Below are 12,023 nucleotides of genomic sequence, written 5' to 3'. Positions count from 1 at the left end.
CGTGTTGTCGGTATGGGGAGCGTGTGATCAGGAGGGCATTCAAGGGGCCCTCCCCTGATTGCCTCGACTGCCTTAAGTATGCCGCATCCATGGTGGGGAAGGGGTTAGGATTCATATGAGTTTTGAAATCCAGTTGTTGTACTGAAACATGACTCCCACCCTCAACCTTCCCGGTCCGATGTGCAACAAGCCCGCCTAGAACACGAAGACCTAACGATGGAGGGGCAAACATGGACTGGTCCATCGCATGCCCATGGACGCACATGGCAGCAACGTCGGAGGGCACGAGGCTAGCACGAGGTAGTGGTGGTGGCGGCCATGGTAGCCTAACCCAAACATGGAGTCGTACGAACAACGATATGGCATTGTGGCGATCCGATTTAACATCCATCAACCCATTTGTATTGTCGCATTTGTTTATTGTTTGTTCAAGTTTGGCGTCAGATGATCTACTTACTTCAGTTTCCACCTTTTTCAATTTGGTATTAGAGCATCTCCAGCCGCAACACCAACAAGTCCTTTTTTATTGCCGGCGCCGAAAAAACGGTTCAGTCGTGCCTCAGAAGCCCGATTTTCGGTGGTTAGGGTCGAATTTGGCGCCGGCAGACCCAGGCCGAAAGCGGCACGCTGGGGGCGTACGGAGGGCACCGAGGGAAACTGTTTTGGCGCGAAAGCCTAGCGGGCCCGTCGAGTCAGCGACCAGGCGCGCTTGTCGTCCTCATCGCCCCGGTTTCCCGTGGGGAATCAATACCAAGGTTGTCGTGTTGCCACGTCGGTCAGTCTCCCATTGATGCCTCACAGGCGGCACCACGACGTGTGTCCCACTCGCTCCCGTCACGCGTACGCACGCATGCCGCCCGCTCGTCGCCCCTGCCGCTATAAATGCCGCCCCTCCTTCGCTGGTGAGCGCACGCCCTCCATCACCAACCCTCTCCCCCTCTCAACCTTTCACCGCCGACGTGCGCCTCTCTCCCCCCGACGACAAGCAAGGTCGAACGCTACCCAGGCGATGGTGCAACGGCCAACGGCTTAGGCCGCCGCCACCTGCACGAGGACGACGCACGCCTCCTCTACGAGGCTGACTACCAGACGCCGTCGGACATGCGGGTGCCGGGTTCCTGGAGGCTCAGCGCCAGCGGCGTCCCGGTGCGTCCAGTGCCCACCGGAGCTGATCGGCACGCCGAAATCGCACGCATCCGGTCCTCGCTGCCGGCGGCGGCGAGGAACGAGCCGAGGTATGCCCCCGATAGCAACACGCTGTGGACGGCGTACTTCACCCGATGCCACGAGGAGCAGCTCGCCTCCACCAACGGCGTCGACCCCCGCGGCTGTTGGAAATATGCCCTAGAGGCAATGATAAAATGGTTATTATTATATTTCTTTGTTCATGATAATTGTCTATTGTTCATGCTATAATTGTGTTATCCAGAAATCGTAATACATGTGTGAATACATAGACCACAACACGTCCCTAGTGAGGCTCTAGTTGACTAGCTCGTTGATCAAAAGATAGTCATGATTTCCTGACTATGGACATTGGATGTCATTGATAATGGGATCACATCATTAGGAGAATGATGTGATGGACAAGACCCAATCCTAAGCATAGCTCTAAGATCGTGTAGTTCGTTTGCTATAGCTTTTCCGAATGTCAAGTATAATTTCCTTAGACCATGAGATTGTGCAACTCCCAGATACCGTAGGAGTGCTTTGGGTGTGCCAAACGTCACAACGTAACTGGGTGACTATAAAGATACACTACAGGTATCTCCGAAAGTGTCTTTTGGGTTGGCACGAATCGATACTAGGATTTGTCACTCCGTATGACGGAGAGGTATCTCTGGGCCCACTCGGTAATGCATCATCATAATGAGCTCAATGTGACCAAGTGGTTGATCATGGGATCATGCATTATGGTACGAGTAAAGTGACTTGCCGGTAACGAGATTGAACGAGGTATTGGGATACCGATGATCGAGTCTCGGGCAAGTAACGTACCGATTGACAAAGGGAATTGTATACGGATTGATTGAATCCTCGACATCGTGGTTCATCCGATGAGATCATCGAGGAGCATGTGGGAGCCAACATGGGTATCCAGATCCCGTTGTTGGTTATTTACCGAAGAGTCGTCTCGGTCATGTCTGCGTGTCTCCCGAACCCGTAGGGTCTACACACTTAAGGTTCGGTGACGCTAGGGTTGTTGAGATATTAGTATACAGTAACCCGAAAGTTGTTCGGAATCCTGGATGAGATCCCGGACATCACGAGGAGTTTCGGAATGGTCCGGAGGTGAAGATTTATATATAGGAAGTCAAGTTTCGGGGGCAATCGGTATTGTACCGAAACCACCGGAAGGGTCCCGGGGGTCCACCGGGTGGGACCACCTATCCCGGAGGGCCCCATGGGCTGAAGTGGGAGGGGAACCAACCCCTAGTGGGCTGGTGCGCCCCCCCATGGGCCTCCCCCTGCGCCTAGGGTTGGAAACCCTAGGGGTGGGGGCGCCCCACTTGCCTTGGGGGGCAAGCCACCCCCTTGACCGCCGCCCCCCTTGGAGATGGCATCTCCTAGGGCCGGCGCCCCCCTAGGGGTCCTATAAATAGTGGGGGGAAGGGAGGGCAGCCGCACCCTAGCCCCTGGCCTCTCTCTCTCCCTCCCGTGACACTCTTCCGTCTCCCTGTGCTTGGCGAAGCCCTGCCGAGATCACTGTTGCTTCCACCACCACGCCGTCGTGCTGCTGGATCTTCATCAACCTCTCCTTCCCCCTTGCTGGATCAAGTTGGAGGAGACGTCTTCCCAACCGTACGTGTGTTGAACGCGGAGGTGCCGTCCGTTCGGCGCTAGGTCATCGGTGATTTGGATCACGACGAGTACGACTCCATCAACCATGTTCTCTTGAACGCTTCCGCGCGTGATCTACAAGGGTATGTAGATCCACTCCTCTCTCCCTCGTTGCTAGATGACTCCATAGATTGATCTTGGTGATGCGTAGAAAATTTTAAAATTCTGCTACGTTCCGCAACAGTGGAATCATGAGCTAGGTCTATGCGTAGTTTCTATGCACGAGTAGAACACAAAGCAGTTGTGGGCGTCGATATTGTTAATTTGCTTGCCGTTACTAGTCTTATCTTGATTCGGTGGCATCGTGGGATGAAGCGACCCGGACCGACCTTACACGTACGCTTACGTGAGACTGGTTCCACCGATTGACATGCACTAATTGCATAAGGTGGCTGGCGGGTGTCTGTCTCTCCCACTTTAGTCGGATCCGATTCGATGAAAAGGGTCCTTATGAAGGGTAAATATAAATTGTCATATCACGTTGTGGTTTTGGCATAGGTAAGAAACGTTCTTGCTAGAAACCTATAGCAGCCACGTAAAAATTTGCAACAACAATTAGAGGACGTCTAACTTGTTTTTGCAGCATGTGCCGTGTGATGTGATATGGCCAAAAGGATATGATGAATGATATATGTGATGTATGAGATTGACCATGTTCTTGTAATAGGAATCACGACTTGCATGTCGATGAGTATGACAACCGGCAGGAGCCATAGGAGTTGTCTTTATTTATTTATGACCTGCGTGTCAACATAAACGTCATGTAATTACTTTACTTTATTGCTAAAGCGTTAACCATAGTAGTAGAAGTAATAGATGACGAGACAACTTCAAGAAGACACGATGATGGAGATCATGATGATGGAGATCATGGTGTCATGCCGGTGACAACGATGATCATGGAGCCCCGAAGATGGAGATCAAAAGGAGCAAATAATATTGGCCATATCATGTCACTATTTGATTGCATGTGATGTTTATCATGTTTTACATCTTATTTGCTTAGAACGACGGTAGCTTAAATAAGATGATCCCTCGTAATAATTTGAAGAAAGTGTTCCCCCTAACTGTGCACCGTTGCGAAGGTTTGTTGTTTCGAAGCACCATGTGATGATCGGGTGTGATAGATTCTAACGTTCGAATACAACGGGTGTAAGCCAGATTTACACACGTAATACACTTAGGTTGACTTGACGAGCCTAGCATGTACAGACATGGCCTCGGAACACGGAAGACCGAAAGGTCGAGCATGAGTCGTATAGAAGATACGATCAACATGAAGATGTTCACCGATGTTGACTTGTCCATCTCACGTGATGATCGGACACGACCTAGTTAACTCAGATCATGTTTCACTTAGATGACTGGAGGGATGTCTATCTGAGTGGGAGTTCATTGAGTAATTTGATTAGATGAACTTAATTATCATGAACTTAGTCTAAAATATTTACAATATGTCTTGTAGATCAAATGGCCCACGTTTTCCTCAACTTCAACGCGTTCCTAGAGAAAACCAAGCTGAAAGATGATGGCAGCAACTATACGGACTGGGTCTGGAACCTGAGGATCATCCTCATAGCTGCCAAGAAAGATTATGTCCTAGAAGCACCGCTAGGTGACGCACCCATCCCAGAGAACCAAGACATTATGAACGCTTTGTTGGAAATATGCCCTAGAGGCAATAATAAATTGGTTATTATTATATTTCCTTGTTCATGATAATCGTTTATTATCCATGCTATAATTGTATTGATAGGAAACTCAGATACATGTGTGGATACATAGACAACACCATGTCCCTAGTAAGCCTCTAGTTGACTAGCTCGTTGATCAATAGATGGTTACGGTTTCCTGACCATGGACATTGAATGTCATTGATAACAGGATCACATCATTAGGAGAATGATGTGATGGACAAGACCCAATCCTAAGCATAGCACTAGATCGTGTAGTTCATATGCTATAGCTTTTCTAATGTCAAGTATGATTTCCTTAGACCATGAGATTGTGCAACTCCTGGATACCGTAGGAGTGCTTTGGGTGTGCCAAACGTCACAACGTAACTGGGTGGCTATAAAGGTACATTACAGGTATCTCTGAAAGTGTCTGTTGGGTTGGCACGAATCGAGACTGGGATTTGTCACTCCGTGTAAACGGAGAGGTATCTCTGGGCCCACTCGGTAGGACATCATCATATGCGCAATGTGACCAAAGAGTTGATCACGGGATGATGTGTTACGGAACGAGTAAAGAGACTTGCCGGTAACGAGATTGAACTAGGTATTGGATTCCGACGATCGAATCTCGGGCAAGTAACATACCGATAGATAAAGGGAATTGTATACGGGATTGATTGAGTCCTTGACATCGTGGTTCATTCGATGAGATCATCGTGGAACATGTGGGAGCCATCATGGGTATCCAGATCCCGCTGTTGGTTATTGACCGGAGAACGTCTCGGTCATGTCTGCATGTCTCCCGAACCCGTAGGGTCTACACACTTAAGGTTCGGTGACGCTAAGGTTGTAGAGATATTATTATGCGGTAACCCGAATGTTGTTCGGAGTCCCGGATGAGATCCCGGACGTCACGAGGAGTTCCGGAATGGTCCGGAGGTAAAGAATTATATATAGGAAGTGCTATTTCGGCCATCGGGACAAGTTTCGGGGTCACCGGTATTGTACCGGGACCACCGGAAGGGTACCGGGGGTCCACCGGGTGGGGCCACCTGCCCCGGGGGGGCACATGGGCTGTAGGGGTTGTGCCTTGGCCTATGTGGGCCAAGGGCACCAACCCCAAGAGGCCCATGCGCCAAGAGAAGAGAAAAAGGGGAGAGTCCTAAAGGGGGAAGGCACCTCCGAGGTGCCTTGGGGAGGATCGACTCCTCCCCACCCTTGGCCGCACCCTTCCTTGGAGGAAGGGGCAAGGGCTGCGCCTCCCCCTCTCCCTTGGCCCTATATATAGTGGGGAAAAGGAGGAGCAAACCAATCTAAGGCCTGGCGCCTCCGTCTCCCTCCCGTGACACATCTCCCTCCTCCCGCAGCGCTTAGCGAAGCCCTGTTGGAATCCCGCTGCTTCCACCACGCCGTCGTGCTGCTGGATCTCCATCAACCTCTCCCTCCTCCTTGCTGGATCAAGGCGTGGGAGACGTCTCTGTTCCGTACGTGTGTTGAACGCGGAGGTGCCGTCCGTTCGGCGCTAGGATCATCGGTGATTTGAATCACGACGAGTACGACTCCATCAACCCCGTTCTCTTGAACGCTTCCGCGCGCGATCTACAAGGGTATGTAGATCCAATCCTCCCTCGTTGCTAGATGACTCCATAGATTGATCTTGGTGACACGTAGGAAAATTTTGAATTTATGCTACGTTCCCCAACAGTGGCATCATGAGCTAGGTCTATGCGTAGTTTCTATGCACGAGTAGAACACAAAGTAGTTGTGGGCGTTGATTTTGTTCAATATGCTTGCCGTTACTAGTCTTATCTTGATTCGGCGGCATCATGGGATGAAGCGGCCCGGACCAACCTTACACGTACTCTTACGTGAGACCGGTTCCACCGACAAACATGCACTAGTTGCATAAGGTGGCTGGCGGGTGTTTGTCTCTCCCACTTTAGTCGGATCGGATTCGATGAAAAGGGTCCTTATGAAGGGTAAATAGCAATTGGCATATCACGTTGTGGTCTTTGCGTAGGTAAAAAACGTTCTTGCTAGAAACCCATAGCAGCCACGTAAAACATGCAAACAACAATTAGAGGATGTCTAACTTGTTTTTGCAGGGTATGCTATGTGATGTGATATGGCCAAAAGGATGTGATGAATGATATATGTAATGTATGAGATTGATCATGTTCTTGTAATAGATGATCATGGAGCCCCAAGATGGAGATCAAAGGAGCTACATGACATTGGCCATATCATGTCACTATTTGATTGCATGTGATGTTTATCATGTTTATACATCTTATTTGCTTAGAACGACGGTAGTAAATAAGATGATCCCTCATTAAAATTTCAAGAAGTGTTCTCCCCTAACTGTGCACCATTGCTACAGTTCGTCGTTTCGAAGCACGCCGTGATGATCGGGTGTGATAGATCCTTACGTTCACATACAACGGGTGTAAGACAGTTTTACACAGCAAAAACACTTAGGGTTAACTTGACGAGCCTAGCATGTACAGACATGGCCTCGGAACACAGAAGACCGAAAGGTCGAGCATGAGTCGTATAGAAGATACGATCAACATGAAGATGTTCACCGACGTTGACTAGTTCGTCTCACGTGATGATCGGACACGGCCTAGTTCACTCGGATCATGTAATCACTTAGATGACTAGAGGGATGTCTATCTAAGTGGGAGTTCATAAGATGAACTTAATTATCCTGAACATAGTCAAAAAATCTTTGCAAATTATGTCGTAGCTCGCGCTTCAGTTCTACTGTTTAGATATGTTCCTAGAGAAAATTTAGTTGAAAGTTGATAGTAGCAATTATGCGGACTAGGTCCGTAAACTGAGGATTGTCCTCATTGCTTCTTAGAAGGCTTATGTCCTTAATGCACCGCTCAGTGTGCTGAACCTCGAACGTTGTCTGTGGATGTTGCGAACATCTGACATACACGTTTTGATAACTACATGATAGTTCAGTTAAACGGTTTAGAGTTGAGGCACCAAAGACGTTTCTAAACATATGAGATGTTTTGAGGGCTGAAATTGGGATTTCAGGCTCGTGCCCACGTCAAGAGGTATAAGACCTCCGACGATTTTCTTAACCTGCAAACTAAGGAGAAAAGCTCAATTGTTGAGCTTGTGCTCAGATTGTCTGAGTACAACAATCATTTGAATCAAGTGGGAGTTTGATCTTCCAGATAAGATAGTGATGTTTCTCCGAAGTTATTACCACCAAGATGCTAGATCTTCGTGATGAACTATAATATATCGGGGACATGTATGATGATCCTTGAGATGTTCATGATGTTTGACACCACAAAAGTAGAAATCAAGAAGGAGCATCAATTGTTGATGGTTGGTGAAACCACTAGTTTCAAGAAGGGCAAGGGCAAAAAGGGATGCTTCATGAAACGGCAAATCAGCTGCTGCTCTAGTGAAGAAACCCAAGGTTGAACCCAAACCCGAGACTAAGTGCTTCTGTAATAAAGGGAACAGCCACTGGAGCAGAATTACCCTAGATACTTGGTAGATAAGAAGGCTGGCAAGGTCGATAGAAGTATATTGGATATACATTGTGTTAATGTGTACTTTACTAGTACTCCTAGTAGCACCAGGGTATTAGATACCGGTTCGGTTGCTAAGTGTTAGTAACTCGAAATAAAAGCTACGGAATAAGGAGACTAGCTAAAGGTGAGCTGACGATATGTGTTGGAAGTGTTTCCCAATGTTGATATGATCAAGCATCGCACGCTCCCTCTACCATCGAGATTGGTGTTTGCGTTGAGCATAGACATGATTGGATTATGTCTATCGCGATACGGTTATTCATTTAAGGAGAATAATGGTTACTCTGTTTATTTGAATAATACCTTCAATGGTCTTACACCTAAAATGAATGGTTTATTGAATCTCGATCGTAGTGATACACATGTTCATGCCAAAAGATAGTAATGATAGTACCACCTACTTGTGGCACTGCCACTTAAGTCATATCGGTATAAAACGCATGAAGAAGCTCCATGTTGATGGATCTTTGGGCTCACTCGTTTTTGAAAAGTTTGAGACATGCGAACCATGTCTATTGGTAGATATGCATGAAGAAACTCTATACAGATGGATCGTTTGAACTCACTTGATTTTGAATCACTTGAGACATGCAAATCATACCACATGGGCAAGATGACTGAAAGCCTCGTTTTCAGTAAAATGGAACTAGAAAGCAACTTGCTGGAAGTAATACATTTTGATGTGTGCAGTCCAATGAGTGATGAGGAATGTAGTGGATATCGTTATGTTCTTCACAGATGATTTGAGTAGATGTTGAGTATATTTACTTGATGAATCACGAGTCTGAATTATTGAAAGGTTCAAGTAATTTCAGTGTGAAGTTGGAAGATCGTCGTGATAAGAGGATAAAAATAGCTATGATATGATCATAGAGATGAATATCTGAATTACGAGTTTGGCACAGAATTAAGACATTGTGGAAATTGTTTCAAAACTAATACAGCCTGGAACACCATAGTGTGATGGTGTGTCCGAACATCATAACTGCACCCTATTGGATATGATGCATACCATGATGTCTCTTATCGAATTACCACGATAGTTTATGGGTTAGGCATTAGAGACAACCGCATTCACTTTAAATAGGGCACCACGTAATTCCGATGAGATGACACCGTATGAACTATGGTTTAGAGAAACCTAAGCTGTCATTTCTTGAAAAGTTTGGGGTTGCAACGCTTGTGTGAAAAAGTTTCAGGCTGATAAGCTCGAACCCAAAGCGGATAAATGCATCTTCATAGGACACCCAAAACAGTTGGGTATACCTCCTGTCTCAGATCCTAAAGCAATAAGGGATTGTTTCTAGAATCAGGTCCTTTCTCGAGGAAAAGTTTCTCTCGAAAGAATTGAGTGGGAGGATGGTGGAGACTTGATGAGGTTATTGAACCGTCACTTCAACTAGTGTATAGCAGGGCACAAAGAGTTGTTCCTGTGGCACCTACACCAATTGAAGTGGAAGCTTATGATATTGATCATGAGACTTCGGATCAAGTCACTCCCAAACCTCGTGGGATGACAAGGATGCGTACTACTTCAGAGTGGTACGTAATCCTGTCTTGGAAGTCATGTTGCTAGACAACAATGAACCTACGAGCTATGGAGAAGCGATGGTGGGCCTGGATTCCGATAAATGGCTCGAGGCCATATAATCCGAGAGAGGATCCATGTATGAAAACAAAGTGTAGACTTTGGCAGAATGGCTCGATGGTCGTAAGGCTATTGAGTGCAGATGGATTTTAAAAGGAAGATGGACAATGATGGTGAATGTCACCATTAAGAAAGCTCGACTTGTCGTTAAGATGTTTTCCGACAAGTTCAAGGAGTTGACTACGATGAGACTTTCTCACTCGTAGCGATGCTAAGAGTCTGTTGGAATTATATTAGCGATTACTGCATTATTTATGAAATCTTGCAGATAGGATGTCAAAACATTGTTTCCTCGACGATTTTCTTGAGGAAAGGTTGTATGTGATACAACCGGAAGGTTTTGTCAATCCTGAAAGATGCTAATAAGTATGCAAAGCTCCAGCAATCCTTCTGAGGACTGGAGTAAGCATCTCGGAGTTGGAATGTACGCTTTGATGAGATGATCAAATATTTTGGGTTTATATAAAGTTTATGAGAAATTTGTATTTCCAAAGAAGTGAGTGGGAGCACTATAGAATTTCTGATGAGTATATGTTGTTGACACATTGTTGATCAGAAATGATGTAGAATTTCTGGAAAGCATATAGGGTTATTGGGAAAGTGTTTTTCAATGGAAAGCCTGGATCAAGCTACTTGAACATTGAGCATCAAGATCTATAAGGATAGATCAAAACGCATAATGGTACTTTCAAATGAGCACATACCTTGACATGATCTTGAAGGTGTTCAAGATGGATCAGTCAAAGAAGGAGTTCTTGCCTGAGTTGTAAGGTATGAAGTTAAGACTTAAAGCTCGACCACGGCAGAATAGAGAGAAAGGACGAAGGTCGTCCCCTATGCTTAAGACATAGGCTCTACAGTATGCTATGCTGTGTACCGCACCTGAAGTGTGCCTTGCCATGAGTCAGTCAAGGGGTACAAGAGTGATCCATGAATGGATCACAGGACAGCGGTCAAAGTTATCCTTAGTAACTAGTGGACTAAGGAAGTTTCTCGGTTATGGAGGTGGTAAAAAGAGTTCGTCGTAAAGGGTTACGTCGATGCAAGCTTAACACCTATCCGGATAGCTCTGAGTAGAGATACCGGATGCATATAATAGAGCAACAATTTAGAATAGCTCCAAGTAGAACAGTTATTTGGAATGAGCTCCAAATAGAGCGTGGTAGCTACATCTAGGAGATGACATAGAGATTTGTAAAGCACACACGGATCTGAAAGGTTCGGACCCGTTGACTAAAACCTCTCTCACAAGCAACATGATCAAACCTAAAACTCATTGAGTGTTAATCACATAGTGATGTGAACTAGACTACTGACTCTAGTAAACTTTTGGGTGTTAGTCACATGGCGATGTGACTTGTGAGTGTTAATCACATGGCGATGTGAACTAGATTATTGACTCTAGTGCAAGTGGGAGACTGTTGGAAATATGCCCTAGAGGCAATAATAAATTGGTTATTATTATATATTTTCTTGTTCATGATAATCGTTTATTATTCATGCTATAATTGTATTGATAGGAAACTCAGATACATGTGTGGATACATAGACAACACCATGTCCCTAGTAAGCCTCTAGTTGACTAGTCGTTTAATAGTGGTTGGTTCCTACGCGTATGGCATTGATGTCGTGATGGGATCATATAGGGTGAAGATGATGAGAACTCGTTCTACTTTATTCCTTAAAATATTTCCGTTCTCATTAAAGGGTGATGCTAAGATATGGTTTAATTCTCTTGATCCTGGTTGTGTGCGTAGTCCCCAGGATATGATTTATTACTTCTCTGCTAAATATTTCCCTGCTCATAAGAAACAAGCTGCTTTAAGGGATATATATAATTTTGTGCAAATTGAAGAAGAGAGTCTCCCACAAGCTTGGGGGAGGCTTCTCCAATTACTTAATGCTTTGCCTGGGGGGATGTGCTGCAAGGCGATTAAGTTGGGTAACGCCAGGGTTTTCCCAGTCACGACGTTGTAAAACGACGGCCAGTGAATTGTAATACGACTCACTATAGGGCGAATTCGAGCTCGGTACCCGGGGATCATCCTCTTAAGAAAAATGAAATACCTGATATCTTTTATAATGGACTAACCGATGCCTCCGGAGATTACCTGGATAGTTGTGCTGGTTCTGTTTTCAGGGAAAGAACACCAGATGAAGCTGAAATTCTATTGAATAATATGTTGACAAATGAAAATAATTGGACACCTCCGGAGCCAATTCCTGAGCCTATTCCGAAACCAACACCGAAGAAGAGGGGTATTCTATTTCTCAGTCCTGAAGATATGCAAGAGG

At 45.9% G+C, this 12,023-nt stretch overlaps 1 pseudogene; it reads left to right on the top strand.

Moving 5' to 3' along the window:
* The first annotated feature begins 1,101 nt into the window (after positions 1 to 1,101).
* LOC125507201 overlaps positions 1,102 to 12,023 on the top strand; it is a 33,162-nt pseudogene continuing 22,240 nt past the window's right edge.

The sequence above is a fragment of the Triticum urartu genome, chromosome 5 (genome assembly GCF_003073215.2).
Source record: "Triticum urartu cultivar G1812 chromosome 5, Tu2.1, whole genome shotgun sequence".
NCBI lineage: Eukaryota > Viridiplantae > Streptophyta > Magnoliopsida > Poales > Poaceae > Triticum > Triticum urartu.
Note: the sequence above shows the minus strand (reverse complement) of the source record. Positions and strands in the feature narration are given on the sequence as shown.